Source organism: Bombyx mori, chromosome 22 (assembly GCF_030269925.1).
Source record: "Bombyx mori chromosome 22, ASM3026992v2".
Taxonomy (NCBI): Eukaryota; Metazoa; Arthropoda; class Insecta; order Lepidoptera; family Bombycidae; genus Bombyx; species Bombyx mori.
Genome location: NC_085128.1, coordinates 972,344 through 988,487, shown reverse-complemented (window position 1 = coordinate 988,487; position 16,144 = coordinate 972,344). Strand labels below are relative to the sequence as shown.

The following is a 16,144-nucleotide window of genomic DNA, read 5'->3' as shown; positions in this document are numbered from 1 at the left end:
CAGTTCCGGGACTAGTGAAAGGAAAATTGGAGTAATTTCCTTGTGGCTTAATGTTTCTCGACGAGCTTTTCGATTCAGGGCTTAGATCAGAGTTTCCCAAACTTTTTTGTGTCGTAGACCCCTTGCCATGTTTTTCCGTGTTGGGTAGACCCCCTACTTACCTGATATTGATTTCCTGTAAATTTCTAACTGTAGTAAAGTTTAGTGTTAAAAACTTAAAGTAAAAACACATGTTAATTTATACATTTATTAATTGAATTTAAATTAAAACTACTCAAAATAAAATTTTGTATCTGTTATGTAAAATAAATTTAATATAAAATAAACATAAAATAAATAAAATAACATAAGCAATAAGTCAATATTTTGAGTGAGAAGGATGAACCTGATGCTTTAATAATAAATTATCAACATTTGGCGTCAATTTTGTAAGGGTTAATCATAAATCTCCTCGGCTAATGATGTCTTGATATTTTAAGATAGTATGATGTAAGTAAATAGGTACTATCAGTGTATGTGTTAAGATCTACTATCGTGGACCCCCAAATTATTTTTCGCTGACGTAGACCCCTTGCAGCTTGTCATAGACCCCTAGGGGTCGATATAGACCACTTTGGGAATCACTGGTTTAGATAGTTAGCTCTAGACCGTTAGATTATTACATGTACACACTAAACTACTATTTGTCATCTGTCCTGCGTTAATAGCTCTAAGCCAGTACATTCGAAGTGCCCTAAACAACTGTAATCATGTTGCGTTGTGAATTTTGAACACAAACAGACCCGTAAATTCGTAGAAACATCAAAGCTATTAATTTTCCATGGGATATCACAATTATGTAACAATTTTGAAGACGTCGATTAAAATATATTTTGTCTTCACGCCGTGGTACATGTTTCAAATAATTATCTAACCATTATATATGTGGCGGGCTGGCCTCCGTGCCCGGGGCATGGCGCGTCCCAGCCAATGTGGTCGGAGCGCGGAGGACCCAATGTCGTCGGTCCGTGCTGGAGTCATCCTGCCGATCCTTCGGCTGGTCGTAGGATCGTCGAGGCGATTCGCCCGGTCCTTGTGGATTGGGTGAATCGTGACAAAAGACGCTTCACTTTCCGGCTCACGCGGGTGCTCATTAGGCATTAACGTCGGGGGTCCCGATGAGGTGGCCTGGGGTATTCCGTAGGATAACCCATTCTAGTCGGCACCATCTAGGCAGGCTCCGGATAGTCTGCCGAAGGAGAGGGCTCGTGGTCGTAACGCCGACGACCGCTGGTCCGGCGTCCCGAAGGGGAGGGTGATGGGAGAGATGTGCTCCGCACTAGACGCTTCACTTTCCACCCTTTGCCTTTTCGTGAGTTCTGTCTCATGCGAGGTTTTGACGTTAGTTGTTGAGCGACAGGAGGTTTTAGTCGGTTTGACTCCGACATGCTCCGCCCGGCATCTCCAGTTGAGGGCGGTAGTCCGGCGTTTTCCTCCTGACCAAAAAAAAAACCCATTAAATAGCCTAACAACACATGACATAACCTAACCAAATCCTAAGAAGGAAATGTCTTTGAACCTAGTACAGACTTCAACTCTTTTAAAGGCTAAAAAAATAAATTATAAGGTTAATCATAATTCGTACTATACCTTTAAGAGAGCAATAAATAAGTATTATTAATTATTTTTGTCAGAAAAGTATGCTTTCTCAACCCTAAATTATACTGCATAGTCAAGGTCCAAAATTGCGAAACTAAATAAGTGTGCATGAAGTTCAATGGCACTAAAACAATTGCCTATTAAGATAACAGCATGGGTGATGTTCTAGTAATTATACTACAAGCTACATGTACCAACAAAATGCACTTAGATATTCAAACAACCAACAATTAGTGCCAACTGAAGCCAACTGTGAAAAGCTCGCTTTGACTTTAGCTTTCAGAACGAGCTTTCGTATCGAGCTTAATGTAATTGCTTGTTATTCTGAACATGGAACATTTAATTTCAATGGAAAGTCGTTGGTTTTTTCTGCTAATTTACTTAGTAATAGTGCAGTCAGTTTGAATTGGATAATCGGTGCAGCTTATGGACGATGACAATAACAAGATTACAGCTCAGTTCTAAGTATCTCTCTGAAACAAGTAAATTTAAAGTTTTGAACTTCATAATTAAGACTTTAAGTTCTTTTGCATAGCTAAAAAAAGAAATATTTTATACACTTTATTTATTTTTTATTTATTTATTATTTTTATATTAGTTAGTAATTCTTTTGTAAATGAATACCAAATGTAAATCAAAGCAAATATCAACCTATGATTTTGTTATAACTATAAGCTGTAATGAAACAATTTAAAAACTTTCGGCTTAGGTATTTGATAAATAGGAATCTTTTGATAAATAGCCCCGCTCAACTGTTTTTAGTGTGTTTGTAAGCTCTGAATAGATCTGATTCATTGTACTTACAATAGGACTGCCAACTATTTTAAGACGAGTAATATTATTTTCATGATAGCACATATAAAATGAAGAATCGTGCTGTTCAAAAATAGACAGAATTCTGATTTTTTTTTGTCCGAGCAGGCAGACTGGCACACGGCCCACCTGATGGTCAGTATTTACCGTCACCCATGGACTTCAGCAATGCCAGGGGCAGAGCCAAGCCACTGCCTACCGCTTAATACTCTCCACAAGCCTCGTTTGAAGAAGGACATTTAAATTTTATTTCATTTTTTCATTCGCTCGAGAAACACCGTGGAGGGGAGCTCATTCCATAGCCGGATTGTACGTGGCAAAAAGACCTCTCGAAACGGACTGTGGATGACCGCAGTGGCTCCGGGTAGTATGAATGAACTCTACTCCGGAGACGGGCGGTGCGATGGTAAAAACGAGATGACGGTATTATCTCGAACAATTCCTCAGAGCACTCTCCATGGAACATACGGTACAAAATACAGACGGAACCGAAGTCCCTCCGTAGACCCATAGGTTCCAAACAATCCGTGAGTATGGGATTATCGACAATCCGAACGGCCCTCTTCTGTATGGAAGAAGCTGGTATTTGGGAGCCCCAGCCCAGAGATGGGAGCAGTACTCCACGCGTGGATGGACTTGTGCTTTATAAAGCAAAAGTCTTTGTCAAGGCGTGAAGTACCGCTTCGCTCTGTTGAGGACTCCCAACATTTTGGACGCCAACTTGGCTTTGCCTTCGAAATGACTCGGAAATTGGACATCGCTCGAAATGTCGACCCCAAGTATCCCGATACTCTCGGAGGGTTTTATTTTATTTTTTATTGCATAGATGGGTAGACGAGCTCACAGCCCACCTGGTGTTAAGTGGTTACTGGAGCCCATAGACATCCACAACGTAAATGCGCCACCACCTTGAGATATAAGTTCTAAGGTCCCATATTGTTACAACGGCTGCCCTACCCTTCAAACCGAAACGCATTACTGCTTCACGACAGAAATAGGCAGGGTGGTGGTACCTACCCGCACGGACTCACAAGAGGACCTAGCACCAGTAATTACGAAAATTATAATTTTGCAGGTTTGATTTTTATTACACGATGATATTCCTTCACCGTGGATTTCATTACACAAATTGGTACCCGCCTGCGGGATTCGAACACCGGTGCATCGCTCAACACGAATGCACCGGACGTCTTATCCAATAAGCCACGACGACTGCAGGGTTGCAGGGTTGCAGGGATACTTCTTGGAATTGCGGCGCCACGACAAAGGGGTCCTTCTTCGCAGTGAATGCGCAAATTTGTGTCTATAACGGATTGAATTGAACCAAGTTCAATCCACCCCATTCGGAGACTCGCCCCAGAGAGCTCTCCACTTCAGACACAAGTTTTGATCGTCTCTCTTACACCGCACTCCGAGAGAGATTCGGACGGATGATGGCCGATATATCGCGCATCCCCCATGCTATCATCCGCATAGCAATGCATGCCATCAATAGACAGCATGTCATTAAGATACAGGATGAAAAGCGTGTGGGAGAGCACCAAACCTTGTGGAACGCCATCGTTAATGGTCATGGTATCAGAACAGTCCCTGTCTACAACGACCGTGATGCTCCGCCCATCCAAAAAGCTAGCGATCCACTTGCAGAGAACCTCGGGGATTCCGTAAGATGGAACTTCGATAGAAGTGCCCTATGCCCGACCCTGTCGAAGACCTTCGCGATATCAAGGCTCACAGCAAGAGCCTCGCCCTTGCTCTCCAAGGCTTCAGCCCACCTGTGAGTAAGGTATACTAAGGTAAACAAGAAGATCGCCAGCTGAGCGACCGTGACGGAAACCGTACTCTTGGTCACTGATTAGCTGGCGATCTTCAAGATACTTCAGGAGTTGTATATTTATTATCCGTTCCAACAGCTTGGAAAGCAAAGAAGTTATCGCAATAGGCCTATAGCTCGATGGGTCTGACTAGTCACCCTTCTTGGGTATAGGGTGGACGTGGGCGGTATTCCATGAAGATGGAACCCTCTTAGTGCATAAAAGAGGCGATGCAAATGCGTTAGCGCAGGCGTCTGCTAAGGGGCGCACGTTTTTGGAACCACTGCAGGGATGCCGTCTGGCCCACTCAACTTATGGACGTCCAGGAGTCGGAGTTCTCGCCTGACTGTACAATCTGTAAAACAGATTTCCGGCAGGGAACTTACCGGGGGACGTTCGGTGGTGTGACACTCCCGTCGTCCACAGTCGAGTTCGAGGCGAAGAGTTTGACCAGAAGGTCAGCCTACTCTTTGGCACTATGGGCCAGACTGACCAGATACCTCTTTAGTCGCTCGTCAATTCTAGCAACGTACTCCGACTTCGCCCTGGCAATAACCTTCTTGTAGGACCTGGAAGCGGCGTTATATTTCCGCCTTTCCTCTGAGACGTTAGAGTCCTGACGTCTCCTGGTGTTATCCCATGCCACGGATGCGGGCGGCTTAAGGCGTGCAGCATCCCTACTGGCATTGTTCTACAAGGGTCTGCCACGACCCCCAACGGGCATCTTATAGGAAGGAATAAACAATTTCATCCCCTGGAGCACCACGTCTTTAAGATGGTCCGCACAGACGTCCGGATCAGTAGAGGAAAAGAAGAACCGCCCCTATGGGTAGGATGCGTAAAATTCACGCAACCCATCCCAGTTTGCCGACATATACCACTACACTCTTCGATACCCGGTCGTCGTTCGACAACCAGGACGAGATAGTGGTATAACAGCACGGATAAGGCAGTGATCAGACGATCCAAGCGGAGCGTCGACCACCACACTGTATTCGGCTGGATCGGTGGTCAGCAGAAGGTCCAACTCGTGCCTCTCAATATCTGGGACACGGGTGGGCTGTGTCACCAGCTGGAAGAAGCCGTAAGCCAGGGCGAAATCGTAGTCAGCCCGACCCGGGAGGTCAGTGGTTCTGGACTCCAACTACTCTTGAGGTATGAGCGTTATAGTTTCCAAGAATCACCACCTTTGCAGATGGGTACTGCTCAAGCACGCAGTTAGTCCCCTCTTGCACATGCTCTATCAGAGCCGAACCTGCATCACTGCTGTGGGACCTGTACAGGCACGCGTAGACTCGGGTACAATCCCCGTGATCTACGCGCAGTCACAAGAGGGACAGGTCCCGTTGTTCGAGGCCTCGTAGACGGGGACAACAGACATCAGCCCGGACGAATACACACACCCCGGCTCTACGCAGGAAGTTGTGCTCCAATCGTAGCCGGGGTATTCAAGGTATGAAGTATCATCCGGAGCAGATATCTGCGTCTCCGTCAGAAAAAGTAGGGCAGGCTGTGCCGTCTCAAGATGGCGGCGTACGGTGTACGGCGTTGAGGTTGCTATGTAGGCCCCTTACATTGCTGAAATCCACATAAAATGTGGAATGGGGAAGCGCCGGCAAAACCCTTTTCTTTTTCCGAACTGTCATATTTTAATTTTATTTGGAGAGTGGGATTGGGTGGGGTAGGATGTTCGAGGCGAAATCATGACAATACCTGAATAAAGCGCGGAGCACAGTGCTTGACCACGGGTTGCGTGAGAGACTGACGCAGGGCATAGAAGGGCCTCCAGTCCCCCCTGCGTGCGTACAAAATATGTTCGATTTACTTTAAATTAGTTTAACAAATAGTTTGCAATCGAGTTCGCAAAAGAAGGAAATTTGCGGGTAGGAGAAAAAAATATAGCGGACCGATATTAGTCGATAAGCGGCATTAATTGAGGCACAATCAATAATTATCATGAATATTATAATAGGTCGGTTAAGACTAGATATGACAAATATTATTGTAAATTAGCATTTTATTGTATAGGTAGAGTAAACATGTCAGGGTGTCGGGCGACCATTGGCGTTCTTGAATGGTGGGCGTTGAAATTCAGGAAACGTTGAAATATCTAGTCTGTAGTGTCACCTCTTCCCTACTTTTATTAAGCCGACGGTTAAATTATTTAAGTTATCAGGGTATGAAGTCGACGTGGACTAACGGATAAGACGTCCGGTGTATTTGTGTTGAGCGATGCACCGGTGTTCGAATCTCAGGCGGGTACCAATTTTTCTAATGAAATACGTACTCGACAAATGTTCACGATTGACTTCCACGTTGAAGGAATAACATCGTGTAATAAAAATGAAACCCTCAAAATTATAATTTGCGTAATTACTGGTGGTAGGACCTATTGTGAGTCCGCGCGGGTAGGTACCATCGCCCTGCCTATTTCTGTAGTGAAGCAGTAATGTGTTTCGGTTTAAAGGGTGGGGCAGCCTTTGTAACTATACTTGAGACCTTAGAAGTTATATCTCAAGGTGGGTGGCGCATTTACGCCGTAGATGTCTATGGACTCCAGTAACCACTTAACACCAGGTGGGCTGTGAGCTCGTCCATCCATCTAGCAATAAAAAAAAAATAACTCGCCTTTTACGATATCCACTGGAAGAGATGGAGTGGTACTGTTTTGGGCTACATAGCTATACCATTAAGGCATTGACTTCGTGCCTTTAGATGGACGTTGGCATTAACATTGTGATACCTATGGTCTCTGTTAACCATTTACAATCAGGTGGGCCGTGAGTTTATTCCCGCATCTAGTGCAGTAACAAAGCCCTCACCAACAAATTCCTATGTTGCTAACTTGGTCTCTCCTGAGCGAGAGATTGTATTTTTATTATTTTAGATTATTTACCACATACATTTTTCTTAAAAAGAAGCCAAATCTTTATTTACAGTGACAGTGGCTTTGGCGAAAACTGAAAATATTCTCAAAGTCAGAATGCAGAAAATATCAATAGTTTTATCTCTCCTGAAATTTTACATATTTTGAAGATTTAAGCTTTCACAGTCAAGCTTTATTAGTTGGAAGAGTACTTCGAAATAGATAAAAGTTATCAAACTTCAACTTTCGTAATATGCACTAAAGTTCATTTGCAATTATGCATGCACATAACTTGATTTTACGATTCTACTGCTATTCCATGGAACGTTTTCTCGTGCATACTATTTCAGATATTTCCCGAGGTAGCTGTTAGCTCAATCTATTTCTCAATGAAAATTTTCAAGCTCAACCGATAAGAATATATAATGTATTATTTTATTTACATCAAAATACAGTTAAGCTTAGTAAAACTATAGCACAAATTGAGTTGCTCTATAAAGAGAAACAGCATTTAAAGCTATTGCTTCACCATTTTTGTATGTTTTTTTTATTTTAAAATCTTAAATTGCTTTTATATTTCTAATGTTCCTTCTTCTGATGTTTCAATATTCAAAATTCCATTTATGTCATCTTTATAACATATTAACCTCTTTTAAGATAAATTGTATAGAGGTTACAAGTATATAATAATATATGTATATAATATATGCATATTATAATTTTATGTTGCCTTTTTTTGAAAATAGTTTATTTCTATAGCTTTTTTTTCGGTAAATCAGAGGCTTTAGAAATCCCTTATGTGGGCAGTGGACGAACTCGTTGCTACCCGATACACTTATTACGTCTAGCGAAAATATAGTAAGTTTAACGTGCCCTGTGAAGACTAGTATGGCTCATATCCCTACTCCCACTTTTGGATAGAAGATGAGCACGTAGTATAGTTATACTGTTTATGTTTATGTTTTTTACTGGTGGTAGGAGCTCTGGTGAGTTTACGCGGGTAGGTACCACCACCCCACCTATTTCTGCCGTGAAGCAGTAATGCGTTTCGGTTTGAAGGGTGGCGCAGCCGTTGTAACTATACTTGAGAGCTTAGAACTTATATCTCAAGGTGGGTGGCGCATTTACGTTGTAGATGTCTATGGGTTCCAGTAATCAGGTGGGCTGTGAGCTCGTCCACCCATATAATAAAAAAAGTGGCCTGTGGTAATCGTCGCTTATTGATATTAATAGTGCCAGAGGGACAGCCGAGCTGTTGTTTGACATCTGTCAGTATCTTCAAATCATTTCCTTGAGAGAAGCTTGAAGAATATGTAGGGTATGTCCTTTGTAGGGTAGGTGACGATTATGATCAAGTCGATTGCTCTTCTGTCAAGGGTATTTAAGGCTCCAAACCGTCCTTAAACCCTTTTCAAACAAAAAAAAGTTTCCCAAAATTACTTTTTCGTTGTAAAAACTTTAACCTCGTATCTGTTAGTAAGCTCCTGCTATCAGCGAGCGAAGAAGTTTTTATAGTGAACTTATCTATCTGCCGTCATCAATCTTTCGTCGAAAACTATGAATCTGATAAGTTTAAATTGATAGTGTTGCGAAAAATATTTTAGCTTCTAATATTGAAGATTTTAGATGAAGACTTAGTTATTATGAAATATTTGCCTAATATTTTATCAATTTTTGAAGTCAAAAACTTCTTTATGACGTAGGGAGGAAAAAACGTATGTAACGTTTTTCAGTTACGCGCCATCTTAATTTCTTCCGTTACGCGTCATGTTTATTTTATTTCTATTTAGTTTCCAATTCAACAAATCCTGAATCGCGGTGACGAGATGTTACACAGTTGATAGACGTTCTCGTATTTCTCTTGCTAAATCATACCTACCTGGCGTCGAGATACCGTGATCATGCAGGCGGTTCCCCCGGGGTCGGCTGCGGAGTGGTTGACCCTATTTTTATATTTTATAAGTTTCACTTCTACTGTGTGTGACTTGCACACACACACACATTTTTTATAATAATTCTAAGGACTGAGACTAGTCCAGAGACCACAAGGCCATAGTCAGGAGGGTATACGAATATTACAATCGCGTGGCTTTTTAAAGCGTCTTATCATTATTGTGCCCTCTGAAGTTGCGTTCTGTACTCAACTAAACTGGTACTTCGTTAGATATTAGTGTCGATACATATGCGCGGTAGCAATGTGAATTTAATACTTTTTTGTAAGCGAAATCTTTTGTAAGCTTCTGTTAAATCTTCGAGTGGTAAAAGTTGCGATCTTTCCTAGTTTCCGTACCGTGTTTTCCATAGGGACTGCGTAGAGGATTTGTTTTAAATGAACCCTTTGTCATCTTAACCACACCCCTTTTACTATTGTACAGACTTGCATTGTACATCCATATCACTGAAATCACTGCTCCTAACCAGAACGCATGTCCAGAGATTTTCTGTGACATACCCTTCAGCTCTGGACTGAGTTTCTCTTTTCAGTGGCTACCAAGTTCTATCAAGTAAACATTTTAAACTGGGATCTGGAAGGGTCTAAGCGGCGTGGCTGAGCCTTTGGTATAGCTAGTGTACATTTAAGACAATGGCTACAAACCATTAAGACAACCCACTTGATGGTCTGTTGACCATGGATGACTATTTTAAAGCATTCATGCATGGAGTGATACAAAACGTACTTTTCGTATCGTTATTCGACCATAATCACTGAGACCTTCTTAAAAATAATATGGGTGTTTTTATAGCACAACGCAGCATCCATAAACCACCTTGACCACAGGAGGTGTCACGTAAGCTCCAACTGTTCCTAGATTGAAGTCGTTGTGGCCTTACGGATAAGACGTCCGGTGCATTCGTGTTGAAGCGATGCACCGGTGTTCGAATCCCGCAGGCGGGTACCAATTTTTCTAATGAAATATGTACTCAACAAATGTTCACGATTGACTTCCACGGTGAAGGAATAACATCGTGTAATAAAAATCAAACCCGCAAAATTATAATTTGCGTAATCACTGGTGGTAGGACCTCTTGGGAGTCCGCACGGGTACGTACCACCACCCCGCCTATTTCCGCCGTGAAGCATTAATGCGTTTCGGTTCGAAGGGTGCGGTAGCCGTTGTAACTATACCTGAGATCTTAGAACTTATGTCTCGAGGTGGGTGGCGCATTTACATTGTAGATGTCTATGGGCTCCAGTAACCACTTAACACCAGGTGGGCTGTGAGCTCGTCCATCCATCTAAGCAATAAAAAAAAAAAAAAGACTGAAATCACCTAATTGCCCCATTAAAGCACTGCAAATCGTAAAACGTAACAACATACATCGTCGGTGAGCACCCATTAACCTCCAAGTACAGATGCTGACACGGAGACCTTGTAATCCAAAGGGATTTACATCCTCAAGCTCTAATCTGAGCTTTACGTCGCCTTACACGTGTCTCTAATGAAATTAAGAAAAGCCTTTGAAGCATGGTGCGCCCCTGTCTAATTTTGAATTTATTATGATATTGCGATGCTTGTGGCTTCGTGCAAATTTGTGAGTTGTAAAAATATAAAATCGCAGGTTTGACTTCGGTTGGAATCAGTGAGTGATGATTGCACTGTGCCATTCCTCTTATTGCTATGTTTATTCTTCTATGATATGTCATAGCTTTGTTTTGTTTCGTTGTAAATCTATATGTACGCGAGGATTTTGATGAAATGTCGTACAGGGATAGTTTATAACCTCGATTAGAACATAAGGTACTTTACAGCACAGCTACAGTAATTATGTCATTATTATTATTTTTAAAAACCATTTGCATAATTTTGCAAAACGTATATAAAATTTACTTTTATGTAAATTATTTAATTATTTAATTTTATTATTATGCAAACTTTTTAATTTTTAAAGCGGTAACTACACTTCTTTTCCACCTGAGAGGTTTTTTTTATTGCCCTTGTAAGCAGACGAGCATACGGCCCACCTGATGGTAAGTGGTTACCGTCGCTCATGGACGTCAGCAATGCCAGGGGCAGAGCCAAGCCGCTACCTACCAGTGTTGTGAAAGAGATCGCCGTTAGCGAGAAGACTGCTCATTATATTTTTTGTGTCTCGGCGTTTATTTATTATTTTTAGCGTTTATTTTTATTACCATTATATTAGTGTACGATAAAGCATCTAATCTAAGTACGATGATGTTCGTTTGGTTGATCCTTTTGAGTATTACCGAGTACCTGCAAATCGACCAGTAGATCATACATATATCAACTCTCTATCAATTTGTTTCACGATTTCTTTATTCCAAAGCGAGTGATACCGAGAGGTACGTCTAGTCAGCTGTATAGGTAAATAAATTAATTAATTAAAAAAAATCTTTAGCATTTCTTTAATTCAAGTCCCTATGTTCGAGTTCTCTTCGCAATGAAAACATCCGGATGCTTAAGGAAGTAATAAAGGAATACGTGTCTGACCGGAACGTGTGTGTGAATAGCAAAAATAAACGGGCTACGATAATGTTCATTGAGTTCGGCTCCCGTTGTAATTGAGCTACGTTCGTTGTCTTAACAAGGCTAATTATATTTTATTTACGTAATTTTACTGATACTAATAAATGTTGAAAGATATAATAAAAGTAATGTACCTAATGAGTACTGTCTTACATGAGAGGAAACAGGTTTTTTTATCTCCCTACCTATGCTGATAGCCTTGAGAGGTTATGTCAGCTTCTTTTTGACGTATAGGGCTCACAGGGCTGTAACCGGGAGTGTTGCTAACACTGACCCTAGCAAGAGCAGTGCTTCGCAGAATCTACCACCGGATCGGAAACGCGACCCACTGAGAAGATCCGGCGAGAAACTCAGTGGGCTGCGTCTATGGGTTAATTCAATCGTGACCGGTGCTTGTGGTACCTAAAAGCACCGTTAATGGATCGAGAGCATCCGTAATGACGTGCTTAGGGCGAGGTCGACTAAGCAGTTCCATTCAACCATTCGGTCTACAGGATCGGGTATGTAATTCCCGGCGGCCACGACAAGAGGGTTTTCATGTCGTGCCGCCTTTTCAAAGTGGTGGAATTATGCCGACTGTAGATACTTACCGACTGAAGGAAACAGGCAAATCCAGTGGGGACTGTATCATCTATTGTAGAACTATGCAAGTGATGTGATGTTTTAATGATGCAAAAAAATCAATAAACTAAATTCTAGGTTTATTTCCAAATTCGATATAATTATTCTACGCGTGCTGTAAACGGAGTCAGTGACCCCATTATACGAAAATAATTGCTTTTCTGTTTAATCTTAGTATAATATTATAGCAAACCGACCTGTACGTTACTCTCGCGGCCGTATGCCCGCTCGCTATGCATAGTGTTTAGTATCTATGTCCGTCTTTTGATATACAAGTGTATAATCTATGTTCCGGGCGCTTCCGTTTTGAGTGCGAGTACCGTGCGCTCGCGTCTTATTGCAATTATCCTTTTAAATTGAAAATTGTTTGTGCTTAAGAAAGATTAGAATTCGAAATTCGACACTAGTGACTAACCCATAGTTTTATAGAATAAAAATACCCCTGAGATCTACCCCTCACTATAATATGTATTTCTTCTGTCGGTTTTTATGTTAGTGAACTCCTCTTAAACAGCTGGACCGATTTTGATAACATTGATGGTGCCAGTTCCAGTAGGTTCGAGAATGATTTAGATTAAATATTTTAATTATATTGTTACAACCTTTTTTTATTTTTTTACCCCTTTGAATTGAACCCTAAAAATTTGCCTTCAACAAATTGTAGAAGGTAAAAAAAAATTTACATTTTATTTTCTCTTGTTCTAATGCATTTAACTGATAAACGCTGCTTGGAGTTAGTTATAGATGGGAGCAAAAAAGCTTTTACCAGTTGGAAACTTTTGTACAAACAATATTCTAATTTTATTTATCCGAAAAAAACACGAAAATTATAAATTCAGTTTATTTATTCAATTTATATACTAAAGCCAATTTTTAAATTTGCTTTGAGCAATTTCAGAGCACGTACACGTGTGGGTTCTAGTCATTTCCAAATTACTTCTGAAACTTTACTCGAATTAAGCGTTGAGGATTTTCTAGAGACATTTTTGTAGACTTTTTTGCTTGACAACGTAAACTAGAAAGTGATTTCGAATCACATTACAGTAAGAAATAAATTGAACAAGCCTCCAATTAAATAAATAAATAAATATTTACTAACAATCACGCCACGTTAACTGGTCCCGTGATAAGTTCGTAAAGAACTTGTGTTACAGGTACCAGATAACGGAAATAAATGTAAGATTTTTATTATACACATACATATATTTAATATACATCCATAACCCTGGAAAATACATTTATATTTATCATACAAATATTTTCCCTTGGCGGGATTCGAACCCGCGACCTCTTTGTGTAGTGACCATGTCACTTACACCAGACGGCCGTACACCTTTGTTTAAAATAATATAATGGCTTATATAGGCTATAAGTGGGTTGATGACTTAGTGGACGTCTATCATCATCAAACAATCAAACTATTCATCTATAACAATAAAACATTCTCTCTTATCGAAAACACTCAAGATATCTTTAACCCTTGAGGCAGAGACAAAAGAATGAAAACAACAATCTTGTTGGTAATACGGGACCTAAACCAACACGCCGTCTCATATATTAGCAGGATCGGACAAAATGCGGCCCATCTAGGGTTGCCCTCGGCACACTTAGGGAAAATGTTTTATTCTCTGTTTAATATAATAACTCAATTGATGGCTTATTTAAAGAGAATTTCATAGATTTTTATAATCTATTTTTTGCAGTAAATATCGTTTTGAAGTCAGAAACAACTTGATGCGGCATAACCGTAACCTATGTGTTTAGAAAGTAAATGCTGTCTCGTAGTGCAGTTTTAAAATTTAAATTTATTTTTGTACAGGAACCTTTCGTAATTGTAGCAGCAATCGCACTTTTTTGTATTTCATGTTTTGCTTTGTTTATTTTTTTTTGGTGTACAATAAAAATACTCTCTTTTTATCTTTCTCTATTTCTCTCTTCTACAATCGACCACTCATTGCTGAGCATCGTTATGCGCCCGCCTAAGACCTTTCCTTGTGATCTGTAGCCACTTCTGTGGGTCAGTGCAGTGGCACAGTGTAAATGATGACTACAGTGAATGAATGACAAAATCCACCACCGACCTTGAAACTTGAGGTGGATGTCTCATGTTCAATTCGCTTGATAGCTTTGCGACAGAAATAGAATGGTTGTGCCTACCTGTGCGTGTTTAAAATATAGGGTGTATTATTGTTAGAGAAATCAATACACATCACTCCCTACTGGTAAATAATTTACTTCTGGTCGTTGTTTTCATAACAAAAGGTATCTTTGAAAGATCTGCATTACATTGTCTGTTTAATGTTTCTATGTTGGTAGTTACCCTAAAAACGATGGGACGCTTAAAACAGGGACCATAAATTTGCACATTCCTCACATTACAGTTAGATTAATGTATTCCGTTGACATCTTGTTATTTTCTACGTAGCCGTGTGTGCTAATTAAGATTTGATAGTAATACTTAATTATCGAATATTCACTGTTTGCTTGTATTTAATTGTCAATGATGGAAATTTGGTTATATTTATTACTATACTAGTGAACCCGGCGAACTTTGTTCCGCCACACGGTTTGTTTCAAACACATCAACGGGTCAACTTCAAAATTCTACTATAATTAACCATAGAATATATTACGTTTAGCTGTCAGTTGGGTTTTGTTATTCCATATCAGTTGCGTTTTGTTATACCACGTTTTATGTCGCGTCCCACGGGAACGTTATAAAAAGTATCCTATGTCCTTCTCCTGGTTTTAAGCTACCTCCTCACCAATTTTCAGCCAAATGAGTTCAGCCGTTCCTGAGTTATAAATGGTGTAACTAACACGACTTTCTTTTATATATATAGATTTAAATTAAAGTATTGTTTGTTTCGAAAAAAAGTTTAAAAATCAACGGGAATTTATTGTTAGCAGGAAATTTCAAGTGATATTTTTGATTATAGTGAGTGGTTACTGGTACTCATAGACTTCAGTAATGCCAGGGGCAGAGACAAGCCGCTGCCAAGATTGGTAAGGTTCTCTGTGAAATTATTTACTAAATTATCACTATAAATTTTAAGTAAAAGTGACCCTTACCCTCGTCACATCCCACGCGTATTACAGCGACAGCAACATAAGAAATAGCCGTGAACTAACAATGATTACGTTAGCAAATAGAAAAAAAACACGCGTGTCACTCGGGGACTGCCGCGGTAAAGCTATTGCATAGCATTTTTTATCAACTTATGCAATTATAATTAGACAATAATATTTTAATATTAAAACAATAATAAAATAAGACCACGCTATATTTATAAACATTAACAAAAGCAAAACATTAACTGTCCCCTTCACACTCATAAGCTAGACCGCGCGAGAGAGAGATGGGCAGACTTTTCATGATGCGCATGCAGTGCGACGTCACGCCGCGCGCTTATTCAGAAACACTACACCAACGCAACGTGTGAATGTGTTGAACGCGAGCTACATGGTAGGCGGAGTGGGGGTGTTAGGTTTTATTTTCGTTACGGAATTTCTTGATTCGGTCGCCGCGCTCAAAGTCCGCGATAAAAGATATGTGTTCTCGCGACAGCGCGACGTTTGTAAATGTTCGGCTCAACTCGGGTGCCGTCGCCCGTACGCACCCCGCACCTCTCATAACAGTGCGGTACATGACGGCACGCGGAGATACGCTCGTTCGATATTGAGTAAATTGTGCGCGCGCGCCCTTCGATATATACTAAGTAAAAGGTTGAGTGTGAACCGGTGAAAAGGTGTATGTGCCACCCATCGCAGAGGAACACCACTACGACCGTGAGAGTGCCAGCATCAGCCTCCAAGTAAGTCCCGTTTTCCTACCTACCCTTTCGTGTCCGCTCATTCTCCGCAGAGTTCATATGCTCCCTTTCAGCTCATCAGCTCACGTTTAA

The 16,144-nt window shown here is 40.7% G+C and overlaps 1 protein-coding gene across 1 annotated transcript in view; it reads left to right on the top strand.

Annotated features, from left to right (window-relative positions):
• The window catches only part of NGR-A35 (neuropeptide receptor A35), a gene marked incomplete in the record, with an annotated part of 158,534 nt that overhangs the window by 37,347 nt on the left and 105,043 nt on the right, over nt 1-16,144 (top strand).